At 40.5% G+C, this 12,691-nt stretch overlaps 1 protein-coding gene across 8 annotated transcripts in view; it reads left to right on the forward strand.

The window, feature by feature from the left end:
* The window catches only part of hoxb3a (homeobox B3a), a 75,898-nt gene that overhangs the window by 38,359 nt on the left and 24,848 nt on the right, over nt 1-12,691 (forward strand). For 5 of the 8 annotated variants that reach the window (XM_054758832.1, XM_054758844.1, XM_054758829.1 and 2 more), the window contains one exon: nt 4,832-5,043. The gene's annotated coding sequence lies outside the window, so the exon portion shown is untranslated. Of the gene's footprint in view, nt 1-4,632; nt 4,755-4,831; nt 5,044-7,995; nt 8,081-12,001; nt 12,085-12,691 lie in introns of those variants that run through there. The other 3 variants (XM_054758834.1, XM_054758831.1, XM_054758842.1) reach the window with 3 other exon arrangements.

The raw sequence follows: 12,691 nt of genomic DNA on the forward strand, positions 1-12,691 counted from the left end.
ATAATACACACTATAATAATACACACTATCATAATACACACTACCATAATACACACTATCATAATACACACTATCATAATACACACTATCATAATACACACCACCATAATACACACCACCATAATACACACTATCATAATACACACTATAATAATACACACTATCATAATACACACTATCATAATACACACTATAATAATACACACTATCATAATACACACTATCATAATACACACTATCATAATACACACTATAATAATACACGCTATAATAATACACACTATCATAATACACACTATAATAATACACATTATCATAATACACACTATCATAATACACACTATCATAATACACACTATAATAATACACACTATCATAATACACACTATCATAATACACACTATAATAATACACACTATAATAATACACACTATCATAATACACACTATAATAATACACAATATTATAATACTCACTATAATAATACACACTATAATAATACACACTATAATAATACACACTATCATAATACACACTATAATAATACACAATATTATAATACACACTATAATAATACACACTATCATAATACACACTATCATAATACACACTATAATAATACACACTATCATAATACACACTATCATAATACACACTATAATAATACACACTATCATAATACACACTATAATAATACACACTATAATAATACACACTATCATAATACACACTATCATAATACACACTATAATAATACACACTATAATAATACACACTATCATAATACACACTATCATAATACACACTATAATAATACACACTATCATAATACACACTATAATAATACACACTATCATAATACACACTATCATAATACACACTATCATAATACACACTATAATAATACACACTATAATAATACACACTATCATAATACACACTATAATAATACACACTATAATAATACACACTATCATAATACACACTATCATAATACACACTATAATAATACACACTATCATAATACACACTATAATAATACACACTATAATAATACACACTATCATAATACACACTATCATAATACACACTATAATAATACACGCTATAATAATACACACTATCATAATACACACTATCATAATACACACTATAATAATACACGCTATCATAATACACACTATAATAATACACGCTATCATAATACACACTATCATAATTCACACTATAATAATACACACTATCATAATACACACTATCATAATACACACTATAATAATACACACTATAATAATACACACTATCATAATACACACTATCATAATACACACTATCATAATACACACTATAATAATACACACTATAATAATACACACTATCATAATACACACTATCATAATACACACTATAATAATACACACTATCATAATACACACTATCATAATACACACTATCATAATACACACTATCATAATACACACTATGACCTCACTTGTACTGTACGCGTTGTTCAGCTGCTTTTTAGTTTGCAATGAATTGTTAATTATTCATTCCTTTAAAAAAAGCGTAATAATTCACGCTTGCTTTATCACAAACGTAGTAAAAAATAAAAGTGTTTTTTTTTAAGTTTAATAAAATGCATGCAGACATTCTATTACGTCACCCGTTATGTTATTATTTCATTTACATTCCAAAGCCCGTTTTCTATTGTTAGTAATGATAATGATACTACTACTACTACTACTACTACTACTAATAATAATAATAATAATCATGGTGAAAGGTGTCACCCCACGAATAAGTTGATGTTTTTCTGTGCAAATCAAATATGTAAATAATCCATAGCAATGTAAATAAATGCGTGAACGTGCATTGTCCTCCTTTATTCATGAGCTGTTATTGTAAAGAATGGACTAAAGGTGGCGTTGCGCTTGGCGGGTCTGGTGTGTCATGTGACGTGGAAGGTATGATTGTAATTTCACGCGCTGGCCATGATGGATTTTGGGTGTCGTTGGCAGTTACGTCCTGTAATCTGCTTTTCAAATCACAAAGCATCCTTCACGAACACCGTCCTGATGTATTTCAGTCTTCGGTGTAAAAAAAAGAAGGTGCGTTGCCTTTTTAATGAAAGTCATTTCTGATGTCACGTGTTTTCTGATCCTGTTTGCACAGCATCGGCGTGTGCGCATGTGTGCTTGATTTCTTTCTTTTTTTGTCGTAAAAAGGGAGCCGGAGCCGGCGCCATAGCTCAAACCCTGACAAGCAAATAGATAATCAACAAGACGAATGACTTCTTTTGTAAGGCTCGGCTCGCGTATTAATTTTCATTTTCTTCTTAGCAGCTATCGAAAACTACGGAGGGGCGAAGGCGGGTGGGGGTGCAGAAAATAGCATTCCTCTCCATGAACTTTCAACTAAAAATGTGCCCCCCAAATTGGTCCACTCGTATTCCTCGGCCTGGAGAAGATTCCCTATTACATGTTGCTTGATTTCTCCCGGGCCCCTTGCCAAAGAAACCCCCCCTGCACATTTATCTACTGTCTGCCTGCTTAGCAAAGACCACCGCAGCGTGTAGGAAAATCTAACTGGACGCTGAAATTGACTGGAAAGAAGAAAAGCATTTAAAATCTATAAATATATATAGCCAATGCATATCAATAGCACGTGCAGCTCAAGTCTTCTAATCAATAAATAACGGGGTGAACCAGAAGAGACTATGGTGAGATTGGGTCCACTGGAACCAGACGAGACTTTAAGAGATTTTAAGGTTAATTCCAACAAATTTGGCATATTGGCGATGATGGGCTGACTTTGCTCACGTAATCATTGAATTCATTTACGATAATGGAACATTGATCATTAGAACGTTACGTCACCTTTACGATAAGTTCATGGGGGGGCTGTGACATTTGTCTTACGTGACCTTGCATTGCTCGTCCCTCAAAGGGACTGTACGACTGACAAAAGGTCTCACTCTGTTGTTTCACTCAGCGCTGTTGTTCTATGAATGCTCTAGATCAGGGGTGTCCAAAATGCAGCCCGGGGGCCATTTCCAGCCCGCGGCTGCTTTTTTTTTTCTAGGCAGATTCAAAATATGCAACTAAACAATAAAATTAAAAAAACAACAGGAAAAATGAAAAAAAACTGTAATTTTACAAGAATAAAGACAAAATATGAAGGGAGTAAAGTCATTATATGAACAAAAAGAAACAAACCAAACAAAGAATTAAGTTGAAATTTTAGGAAAATGAGTTTGGGTAAATGCTATGATGTTATGATGTTATGATCATAAAGACAAAATACTATGGGAAGAAATCATATCAGTATGAGGAAAAAAATGTACAAGTAAAACATTAATATTTGCAAAAACAAAAAAAACAGCCAAAAAGTAATGGAAGGAGGAACAGTCCATAATAATAATAATAATAATAATAATAATAATAATACGCTTTGTCACTGCTAAAATGACTACATCTGTTTTATATGTGTAAATGTATATATACATTATATTCAATATTTTGTTTGGGTGGGTTTAAAAAAAAATGTAAAAGCGGCCCCCGCATCTTTTGGGTATGCGGGCCTTAGTGGAAATAGTTTGGACACCCCTGCTCGAGACGCCTGCAGGCGAGACAGCAGGAAAACAGACACGCGTGCGCTCGGCAATGTAAGCACGGAGGCCGGCAAAATGATGCAATTCATTTTCATTTGCTCTGTCTTATGGTGGGACGTTGCGTATCGGTGCTTATTAGGAACGTCCGTAACAAACATCAGGTGTTCACCATGTCTGAGAAGGAGCAGGGAGAAGCCCAGCTTGTTTCGACTGCATGCAGCGATTAGATCTCAGAGATTAGTCATCATGTCTTGACCTCAACGCTACGAAGAAGAAAAGGATAAACATGAGCAAGAGTCATTCTAGCCAAAGGAATGACTTGTAGAAGAATGTAGAAGTTCTCAGCATGGCTGTCAGCTTGCAAGCAGAACACGTTGGATGGGTACCAAAATACTTCCCATCGCAGCTCTTCATGCTCTAAAATCCATTCTCAATCACAACATTGATCATTTGGATGCTGCAGTCGTGTTTGTCTGCTGAAGACGAGCGAGGGTGTGAAATGCGAATAAAGTCATATACAGTATTACTACTAGTACTACTACTACTACTACTACTACTACTATCATTCTTACAGTTCTTCTACTAATTATTCACCATTCCTTTGAATGTTTTGATGATTTTACTTCTTTTTTTAAATTGTAGATTGCATTTCTGTTGCTCAGCCGCTACCGTCAACATACTTCAGGGTTTAAAAGAAAGAAATCATTCATTGTTCAAGTATTACTTGATTAAAACGATTCATTTATTTCATTTAATGAAATGAAACGAATAATCGATTTAATGAAAATGTCTTGTGTTCTTTCTGCTATGATGTGAAATACACTACTTTGTAAAATGTACAAGCATTGGCATGAGACCATCACCCATGCCAGCCTGTATTTGACCCAGTATGGGAAAAGAAATGTGCTAAAGTGGCTTGCATGGATTAGTCGCTAGCCGGTGCGTTCCATGCTTGTTGAAGCCATGCTAAAGGTGATAGATGATGTTTCTCATGCTTCCATGCAAACTCCTTTCTTTATCAGCTGGACCTTCTGGTGCTTTTTTTCCTTTGGGGAATATTTTCTAGCGGGGATGCCCTCCTCACCCCGTGAAAAGTTCAGCGGCATCACTGGGGGGGTGTCGGGGGCCGCAGAGGAAGAGAAATGTGAGAATTATACAAGAAATAATCATTAATCACGGGTTCTTCTTCAACACCTCTCTTCTTCTATTGTGGTCCCGCAGGCCCTCACACAAGGCCCCTTCTGCCAGGAGGAACAGAAGGACGCCAGAGAAAGAAAACGTCTTGGAAGACCCCCCTCGCCCCCTCCCAAACACACTTAGCACTTCAGAAAGAAGCTTTTTCCCACAGACTAGTTTGTGGTCTTCACGTGGAAGAAAGAAAGCGTTTGAGCTGAGTGGAAGGAAGAAGACGAGAGAAGAAGATGACTTCCAAGGTAAAAGTCTTTTTTGGATTCTTGGCTGACGCACTGATGATGTTTTTTCATGCTTTTATTGCCCTGAGGGGTGTTATTGCTGGGGTCAGAGGGCATCTTTGATTTTTGATTTTTTTTTGCTAGCATGAACTTTTGGAGAAGTGTGTTTGTGTTGAAGTGTGTGTGTGCGTGTGTTGCTACGTGTTGTGTTTCCTCCCCGGCCCCCGCCTCAAAGGCTTCGTGTTTACATCTGCTAGCACGTTTCCTCGTGCTAACAACAGGGCGCCACGTTATGCTTGTATTGGTGAAATATTTGTTTTGTCTTTGGAACTCTCTGGAGAATTTCTTGCTAGGATGATGCTTCACACATACTGTATGTTGTTATTATTATGATGATTATGATTATTATTATTATTATGTAGCACATATGCAGCAAAGGACCGAGTGATGGCGGCGTGGAGGCCCTCTTGAAACTGCTATCTTTATTATTTTTATTCCGCAACTTTCTTCACATTTTTGCGGGCCTCAACATGAATGGAAACTCACCAAAATGTGCAAGTTTAAAAAAAATAGAGGCTATTTGAGCGGTCCCGAACGCGAAGCCCACAAAATTCACTCAGTTAACCCCTCCCATCAGTTTCACAGAACCTCACAAATGTTGGTGGCGATGTCAGTCGCTTTGACCAAATGAGCCCAAATCAAAGTCCCAGACAGTTGAAAGACAGGCCGTGTTATATTGGGAAGCATTTTAGGCTGTTCAAGAAAATGTGGGCGGGGCATGGCAACAAACTTTGATAGCCAATCAGACAATTTGCCACTAAAGTCTCATAACTCAGCTCCACGAGGTCAGGTCTTCATCATAATTGGCACGTATGATGAAGATGACACCTTGGCGCTATGCAGAGGTCACTTCCTGAAATCGTTTCAGCGCCACCCAGTGGCGACAGGTCATAGGATGCGTATGCCCTCCGTCTCGCATGAACCCCGAGTTGTGGGGGTTCACGGTTTTCCCAGAATTCCGCCTTTTCCTGCCCCGAAATTCTCATGGAAATGAAATTCCCACATCTTTCTACCCACTGTAGCATGAAAACATATCGGATGCATCTTCCCACATCCCAACAATTCCCATTTTCCCATAATTCCACATTTGTTCAGCAACGACATTCAATATCATCCGTCGAGCTGGTGTTTAGTGTGCCAGAAAGACCAGGGTGGGGGTGCAATGCTCATGTGCTTGCATTGCATGCATGTTGTGCATGGCAGGGCTTGAGTATGAAAGGTAGCTTGGGGGGCTGGGGGGGTGAAAACCACACATTTCTTTGTGTGCTGTGATGATACTGTTTTGTTATGAAGTGCAAACGCTGGCCTCTGCTGGCTGCAGAAATCAGTGTGAGCAGGATTCCAAAGGAAAGGCGACGTTCTGGTTGGTCTAAAGGGGGTGTGACCACAGCTCCGACGCCAGAGAAACAAACGATGGAAAAATCTCAGTGAGCGGGGGCTCGGTGGTCTTACGGGGGTTCAAACATGGGACAGAGTTTTCTAACCGATGAGGTCTAGTGACTCTGACCTGTGGTAACCCCCTCCCTGTGTTGACCTCACAAGGGTTCTGCATCCTCTGCTCACTTCCTGACATTCCCAGACCTCAACAGGCCCCCCCGGCTCCTTAGTCCAAGCATGCCTCCTTCAAGGCACTGGAACCTGTGGGCACGTCACAGATGAGCTGCCATCGAGCCAATCAGCTTTGGAGGGGTCACAGTCAGGCCACAGTTAACTCCTCGCTGCTTTACAGACCCCCCCCCCCCCCCCCCCCCACACACACACACACACACACACACCGGTTTGCGTGTCTAGGCGTGTTTTACGTCACTGGAAAGTTTACTTGGGCGAGACTGGACTGATACTCTCCATTCCAGCATCCAATCGTACCTGCAGCCTGGCTAAACACGAATGTTGGACCAGTCCAACGGAAACGTTAGTCAAAGTCACCTTGGAAGCCTCGCAGAATTCCAACAAAAAAGGTTTGGTTACTTTGGCAACAGCCCAGTAAATGCCTTCCATCTATAAACACACACCGACCACCTTTACCCAATTATGACCTTTGCCCAGTAGACACGCCCCTTTACCCAGTAGACCAAGGCTCTCCAACCAGAACACCTTTGGAACGCCAGATCCTGACTTTGGAAGAAGGTGTAAATAGTCTATAATATTTTTCTAGTTTTCATTGCCACATTTGAAATAAGTTGAGGTAGGAAGTCAAACAATGACGCCATCGTGTTTTCCAGTCCACACCTACAAACTCCTTCTTTTGAAGGTTCGTGCTTCTGAAAGAAAGATTGACCAAACTGAAAAAAAACATCCTTCCTTGTTAGCTTTCAAAAGAGCCCAAAGCCACGCCTGCACTCCAAATAGTTCATGACGGCTTCACATTGACTCCACGACTCGCTAAACAAGCCCAGTGCAGTCCAGCCTTTGGCTAGCGATGGTGCCAAGGAGAAGCCCGAGCTTGAAAAACCTCTTTTGTGGTTAAAATCTCCTGTTTGGGAACACTTGGCCTTCCTGCTGAAATATGTGAACAAAGACAAGTGGAGAAGAGGAAAGCATTGGTCAGTGGAGATGGGGGCGGGGCTGCAAAGAAACCTTACACACGATCATACCTTCTTTTATTAGTGGAACATAGACAGCATTGTGTAAATGTGCAAGTACTTATGTAAGTATGTGTATGCCAGTACGTGTAAGTATGTAAGTATACAGTACATACTGTATGTATGTAAGTATGCACTGTATGTAAGTATGCAGTACATACTGTATGTATGTAAGTATGCACTGTATGTAAGTATGCAGTACATACTGTATGCATGTAAGTATGCACTGTATGTAAGTATGCAGTAGCAGTCAGCAGCACGGCCCAGCAGGGAGTCTGGCCATCATGCTTGCTCATTGCTAGACTAATTGCTTGCACGCTTCTTGCAACAGTGCTGGCCAAAAAACATGGATGCTTGTGTGGAACAGCACAAGCAAGGAGGCCACGCCCGTGGTGCTGCAGGAGGAGAGCCCCATGGTACTGTACATATGCTTCTATACAGTATATACGTCCAGTGAGAGTTTAGATGATGTGCGGTTTATTCCTGATAAGACACCAAGACACCAAGACAACAAGACACCAAGACAACAAGACAACAAGACAACACCATCGTGTACGTCTATCTGCTGTACGTAACACAGCCGACATCAGCAAAAACAACTTTATGCAAATAGAAAGGCCGAGCACTGAAAGGGATGTTGGGAATGTTTGACATGAAGTCGTATGATGAGGATCAAACTTCATCCTGTCAGCCCAGTTCTGCCCAGTTTGGTGTAGAAAAAAGTCATTCCGGCTAGTTGGTGGGCTCACTTAAGAAAAGCGTTTTGCTTCTCAAAACAATATGCCTTCAAATGACGCACATTTGCCTCGCAAAGTGTTTTCCACAAATCACCACGCTGCAGTGGATGTGCACTTTGTTTTCTATCTTATTTGGACTGATTGCCAAATGAGCCCGCATGGACACCTGCAGTATGTCCGGTTTCCTTTAGAAACTCCCAGCCAAGCAACACAGTGTATATACGTGATACTGCTACTTGAAGCAGACTCACGGGAACGTGGAGGCCACCACACATGCAGTAGCTGACAAGAAGAAGAATAGTCATCATATCATGTTGTGCTTTGTTGTGTAGAGGCTGGACCACTAAGATGATATTTCATGATTTACACGCTGATTGGGTTGGGTTGCAAAATGTGGCAGACGTGGAAGATTTCATTTGTGTGGGGAAACTGAGGATTTAGGAGGTGTTCAAAATAGCTAGCATTCATGTTGGAATCATTTCAGTGTGCTGAGAAACGTGGAATTCTTGGAAAAATTGTAAAATGTATAATGTATAATGTAACGTATTGTAAAATGTAAAATTGTAAATGGATTCAGTATGGATTCAGTATGGCTCCAGTATGACTCCAGTATGGATTCAGTATGGCTCCAGTATGGCTCCAGTATGGATTCAGTATGGATTCAGTATGACTCCAGTATGGATTCAGTATGGATTCAGTATGGCTCCAGTATGGCTCCAGTATGGATTCAGTATGGATTCAGTATGACTCCAGTATGGATTCAGTATGGATTCAGTATGGCTCCAGTATGGCTCCAGTATGGATTCAGTATGGCTCCAGTATGACTCCAGCATGGATTCAGTATGGATTCAGTATGGCTCTAGTATGGCTCCAGCGAGATGAACATCTTCATGTTGGAAAGGGTGGAGAAATGTTGAAGCATAGTTGAGTGTAAAAAAAATGGGGTGAAATAACAATAAAAAGAGAAGAAATTTGGTGAAATAAAAATAAGATGAACATTAAAAATCTGCAGCATTGATGCAGTAATAATAATCATCATCATCATCATCAGAATCGTAGTCATGAATTAGAATGAATAAATAAATCGGTATGAGATGAATTCTGCTACACTGCAACTGAAACGGTAAAAGAATCATGAATGTGAAGGCATTATTGATGATAGCAAAGATAAACGTCGGCATCCTTTCTTTGCATTGAAAGACAAGTTCATGTTTGACAGGAAAGGAGAAGGTTCCGATCCATCAGCATCGCCTTTCAGCATCGCTTGCATGTGGAAGCAAACACCCAGCAAGCAGAGCCAACATCCAAACATACGCTCATCAGCCTGGGTATTTAAGATGCTTCATTAACATGAGTGAGATCATATTCTACTACTTTTTCATTTCTCATTCTTGAAGCCGAGCAACATTTTTGTTGGAGGAAAGCAAAAGTATCAGTTTCAAAAAGAAAGAAAGAAAGAAAGAAAGAAATCCTGTGTGAGGCGTTTGGTGGCGTTTGCGTCCTGCTGGCTTATCTTTGCTGTTGCTTTAATTGATGAGCGTCATTACGTGGATGCTGCAAATGTTTGACTTCACTCTTTTACCAACGTGCCGTCTGCTCCTCGTGCACGCTTCGTTCAACCATTCATGCGAAACGTCGCCTCCCCACGCAATATTTGCTTTTGAGTCGCATAATGCCTGTTTTAGATCACATTTGTATACATAGCCCCTCCCCTAAAACATGCACAGTATCTGAAATCTTTCCATATGAATACAGTATATGTTATATCATATTTCATTAGATAGCAAACCTTTTTGTTATCTTAATATAGATAGAATATATAACACACGAAATACTCCACTCTTTTCATGTGTTGCAATACGCATTTTCTTGATGTTATTATGTGCATAGAATAGAATATAGAATAATAATATAGAATAGAATAATACAATATACTTACTATGTAATTATGAGGAAATAATGTAATGTTTGATTTACAGTATTTCTTCATGGTTATGAATCATGACTGGAGACTTGAGTACTACATGTGTGTACCGTCTTACTGTTTATGTCCATATGAGTATCAAGCGCGTACAGCAGCTGGAGGATATTTGACCTTGAAATGTTTGTTGAAGCAGACAAGGTTAGCCTCATTGTTGTCGTGTTTCAGCTCTGGGACCAAGGTGGGTGGGGGTGGGGGGTGCAAAGGGACACTCTTGCATGTTTTTCTGGCTACTACCTATTTTTATTTGTATTTTTTATTTTAGCCATTGTGATCTTGACTTTGACCTCTGTTATATGATATTAGACTTCCAGGGATGTTGCTTGCTTGCACTCGCTCAGTTGCAGAAGAAAAAGACAAACACTTAAATCAAATGCAATGCAATATAAATAAAATAGAATAAAAAGAATATCATTTGCATTTTTACAAGTAGTATGTAGAAATATTGTAAATACAAGCACATGTACACTTGCACTTTATACAAGGGAGGGCAGACAGTGCCCCCCCAGTGCACTCATGTGGTGAATCATCTTTTACCGGCAGGTGAGGTTTTGTAGAGCTGGATGGTGTGTGGAATGAATCAAGTCCTGTGGCGTTTACTGTGGGAACGGAACTGGAGGAGAGTGATATTTATTAGGATATTATTATTATTATTATTATTATTATTATTATTATTAGCAGTGGTTGTATGGATGCTTTGCAACCAGTGTGTGACTATGATAGCATAAAAACACGTAGAGTGGAATACTGCTGATGGTCGTGGTGATGTTAGTAAATACTGGTGATTTGGGAAACTGAGCAGGATTTCCCGCAGTGAAGAATTGTGTGGAAGCTGAGAGTAAAAAGCTGTAAGAAATGTGCAACCCATAAAAAGACTTTGAAGGGTTTTGTGCCCTGAGATGAGTTAGTGGTGATTTGGTCCACAAAGGAGATGGAATGGAAGAGACGTGAAATGCGGAGGTAGCAGGTACACGAGGAAGAGGTGGGATGCAACGTGACTTTGTGTGATCGTTTGTGATCGGTTGATGATAACACTTCGGTATTTCGGCTGAGTTGAGAGCTTTCGTGCTTTGATCGGCTTGACAAACGTGCGACTAGCAGATTGGGAGCCGTTGGGAGTTTTGAGCTGGAAAATGTTGTATACAGGGAAAAGTGGGAATTTTGAGAATGTTGACCGTTTGGAATGAGTTGAATGTTTTCATGTCGGGAAGCCTGGAACGGGTCACAAAAGGCGGAACACGTCCAAATGATCCAATCATTTCACTGGGAATGTTGGTGTGGAGGAGACGTCATTCCTTCAAAAGCTTGGAATTTTTTGGAATGTAGGAAGACATTTTCATATCTTGGAGTGGTTGAGGAACATGCAGGAAGTACGCACGGAATCATCTCCTGGCAGAACAACGGATGCTTTGCAACAAGAACGCAATGATGGAATTCCACCATCACACCACATTTATTCTTGAGGGACTTCAGCATTGTGACAAAAAGGAGGGTAAATAATTACCCGCCCCCCAGCAGGGAGGAGAGAGAGGGGGGAAGAGGAGAGAGAGAGAGAGAGAGAGAGAGAGAAGGTGGAATAAAACAAATGTGAGCGCGCGTGGACACAACGTGAGTAGTGAGGAAGAAGAAGGAGGACCTGCATGCGTGGGGGGAAACACGCTCCTTCGACGCCGCATCCATCTCACTGAATCATTCTAGCCTGGTAAATATACCCCCCACCCCCAAATCACACCACACCTTTATTTCCTCCTGCTCCTCCTCTTCTTCCTCCTCATCATCATCATCATGTGTCTTTACAGCTGAACAAACACTTTCATCTTCTTCTTCATCTTTAGCACATCACTTCACTTCCTGTCTGCGCCTACACCCTCCCTCACACACTCCCCTCATCCATACGTCCATCCATCATCCATCCATCCATCATCCATCCATCCATCATCCATCCATCCATCATCCATCCATGCTACTTGTGTTGCTGATAGTGAGCAGGTAGTCAGTGTGTCTAGTGTGTGTGTGTCTAGTGTGTGTGTGTGTCTAGTGTGTGTGTGTCTAGTGTGTGTGTGTGTCTAGTGTGTGTGTGTCTAGTGTGTGTGTGTCTAGTGTGTGTGTGTCTTGTGTGTGTGTGTCTAGTGTGTGTGTGTCTAGTGTGTGTGTGTCTAGTGTGTGTGTGTCTAGTGTGTGTGTGTGTCTAGTGTGTGTGTGTCGTGTGTGTGTGTCTAGTGTGTGTGTGTCTTGTGTGTGTGTGTCTAGTGTGTGTGTGTCTTGTGTGTGTGTGTCTAGTGTGTGTGTGTGTCTAGTGTGTGTGTGTG

The sequence above is a fragment of the Dunckerocampus dactyliophorus genome, chromosome 18, assembly GCF_027744805.1.
Source record: "Dunckerocampus dactyliophorus isolate RoL2022-P2 chromosome 18, RoL_Ddac_1.1, whole genome shotgun sequence".
In the NCBI taxonomy this organism is placed as follows: domain Eukaryota; kingdom Metazoa; phylum Chordata; class Actinopteri; order Syngnathiformes; family Syngnathidae; genus Dunckerocampus; species Dunckerocampus dactyliophorus.